Source organism: Eutrema salsugineum, unplaced genomic scaffold, assembly GCF_000478725.1.
Source record: "Eutrema salsugineum unplaced genomic scaffold, Eutsalg1_0 scaffold_12, whole genome shotgun sequence".
In the NCBI taxonomy this organism is placed as follows: Eukaryota; Viridiplantae; Streptophyta; class Magnoliopsida; order Brassicales; family Brassicaceae; genus Eutrema; species Eutrema salsugineum.
Window position 1 is genome coordinate 6818374 of NW_006256895.1, and position 3343 is coordinate 6821716.

Sequence of the window (3343 nt, forward strand, 5' to 3'; positions counted from 1 at the left end):
TATTTGGGCCCGTATCGACCATGTCGCCTTCCGGAAGCAGTAATTTTCGACCCACGACTCCAAATGCTCTGAGACCAGTTACATAGTCAAGGTGACTCAACAAACTCGAACTTTGGTGAAGAAACCGTCGGAGCTTGGGTAGTGGAAGCCTTCCTGGATTTCATATCTTTGAACCACATCGAAATCACCGGAAAATAAGCTGTTTGGACCGATGTGAACTCCGGAGACTTTATCTTTCAAACCACTCGTCCGAATTGAGCGATCCCTACTGTTCTGAAAAGGTCATTCAAAGATCTCAAACTTTGATGAAGACCGGGCAAGCTGGTTCGGTCCGGAAAGGTTCCGTCCGCCGTGATCTTTGTACTCCACCGTTCGGTTCTCGGATGCGCGTAATGTTGGTGCATCTTCCGGAAGCTGTATCTTTCTCCCCACTGGTCCGAATTGGATGATTCCAACTGTTCTGGGATCTTTGTTTGATTATCTCCAACTTTGCTGAAGACCCCGCCAGCTGGTTCGGACCGGAAGGTTCCCCGGATTGCTGATCTTTGAAACGCGCGGACAAGGACAAATTTTGGTCGAGAAAAGCTTCCCGCGGTAAGGAAAATGGCCGAGGGCTGTGTACCGCGGTAAGCTTTTTGGTCGTAAAAATTCCTTCGCCTCGGCCAAAAACTCAACCCGCGGTATTTACACCTGATCTTCGACCCAGGCTGACTTTGGTCGATCGGTACGGACTTTGGTCGGTGCTGAGCGATCGGTAAGCTTTGTGGTCGAGGTTGAACGATCGGTAAGGATTTTGGCCGAGGTTTCTGTCCGTCCGGTACGCGATTTGGCCGAGAAATTCCTCCAAGCGGTTTTCACCATTTTTGACCTTTTTCTTCACCGTCTTCTTCTCTGCTCCTCTTCTTAGGCTCCAAATGACTCCCAAAGCACCTGATAAGGACTTCAAAACATGCAAAACTCCTTGGGACCTAATGCAAGCCCTAAATCCTATTTTTATGCCTAAAGACTCAATTTACATGGGGAAAACACATGATGAGGACTCTAAAATGCACTCTAAATGATGTAAAATATAGACATATCAACTCCCCCACACTTGTCCTTTGCTTGTCCTCAAGCGAAGAGAACAAATGAGAGAAAGAGGTTGTAATGCAGATGGAGCTCATATTTCCTTTTTAGAGAGAAGTGATCACAAAGAGAACTTGGATTCATGCTCAAATATGCAATGCAAAGCTATACTCAGATATTTTACAATTAAAGCACAGAATCTCCACAAGTCATTATCACATTCAACTCTTTCACATTCATTAAGCTCGTAACCGGTGAATCAAATGATGCAATGTTCAAATAGGCTGGCTTGGCTAGGGTAAGGTCATGAGACAAAAATGATCTCATCAATATTTAAGCGGGTGTAATGCAACAATGGGATCACTCAATGAACGACCAAACTTTGCGCCTTGACTTGGCCGATGTCGAGGTAATGATGCCGAGCCCTGAAGAAACACTTAGCGCGTATCGCAACATATTTGGGCCCGTATCGACCATGTCGCCTTCCGGAAGCAGTAATTTTCGACCCACGACTCCAAATGCTCTGAGACCAGTTCCATAGTCAAGGTGACTCAATAAACTCGAACTTTGGTGAAGAAACCGTCGGAGCTTGGGTAGTGGAAGCCTTCCTGGATTTCATATCTTTGAACCGCATCGAAATCACCGGAAAATAAGCTGTTTGGACCGATGTGAACTCCGGAGACTTTATCTTTCAAACCACTCGTCCGAATTGAGCGATCCCTACTGTTCTGAAAAGGTCATTCAAAGATCTCAAACTTTGATGAAGACCGGGCAAGCTGGTTCGGTCCGGAAAGGTTCCGTCCGCCGTGATCTTTGTACTCCACCGTTCGGTTCTCGGATGCGCGTAATGTTGGTGCATCTTCCGGAAGCTGTATCTTTCTCCCCACTGGTCCGAATTGGATGATTCCAACTGTTCTGGGATCTTTGTTTGATTATCTCCAACTTTGCTGAAGACCCCGCCAGCTGGTTCGGACCGGAAGGTTCCCCGGATTGCTGATCTTTGAAACGCGCGGACAAGGACAAATTTTGGTCGAGAAAAGCTTCCCGCGGTAAGGAAAATGGCCGAGGGCTGTGTACCGCGGTAAGCTTTTTGGTCGTAAAAATTCCTTCGCCTCGGCCAAAAACTCAACCCGCGGTATTTACACCTGATCTTCGACCCAGGCTGACTTTGGTCGATCGGTACGGACTTTGGTCGGTGCTGAGCGATCGGTAAGCTTTGTGGTCGAGGTTGAACGATCGGTAAGGATTTTGGCCGAGGTTTCTGTCCGTCCGGTACGCGATTTGGCCGAGAAATTCCTCCAAGCGGTTTTCACCATTTTTGACCTTTTTCTTCACCGTCTTCTTCTCTGCTCCTCTTCTTAGGCTCCAAATGACTCCCAAAGCACCTGATAAGGACTTCAAAACATGCAAAACTCCTTGGGACCTAATGCAAGCCCTAAATCCTATTTTTATGCCTAAAGACTCAATTTACATGGGGAAAACACATGATGAGGACTCTAAAATGCACTCTAAATGATGTAAAATATAGACATATCAACTCCCCCACACTTGTCCTTTGCTTGTCCTCAAGCGAAGAGAACAAATGAGAGAAAGAGGTTGTAATGCAGATGGAGCTCATATTTCCTTTTTAGAGAGAAGTGATCACAAAGAGAACTTGGATTCATGCTCAAATATGCAATGCAAAGCTATACTCAGATATTTTACAATTAAAGCACAGAATCTCCACAAGTCATTATCACATTCAACTCTTTCACATTCATTAAGCTCGTAACCGGTGAATCAAATGATGCAATGTTCAAATAGGCTGGCTTGGCTAGGGTAAGGTCATGAGACAAAAATGATCTCATCAATATTCAAGCGGGTGTAATGCAACAATGGGATCACTCAATGAACGACCAAACATGAGCCTTAACTTGGCCGATGTCGAGGTAATGATGCCGAGCCCTGAAGAAACACTTAGCGCGTATCGCAACATATTTGGGCTCGTATCGACCATGTCGCCTTCCGGAAGCAGTAATTTTCGACCCACGACTCCAAATGCTCTGAGACCAGTTCCATAGTCAAGGTGACTCAATAAACTCGAACTTTGGTGAAGAAACCGTCGGAGCTTGGGTAGTGGAAGCCTTCCTGGATTTCATATCTTTGAACCGCATCGAAATCACCGGAAAATAAGCTGTTTGGACCAATGTGAACTCCGGAGACTTTATCTTTCAAACCACTCGTCCGAATTGAGCGATCCCTACTGTTCTGAAAAGGTCTTTCAAAGATCTCAAACTTT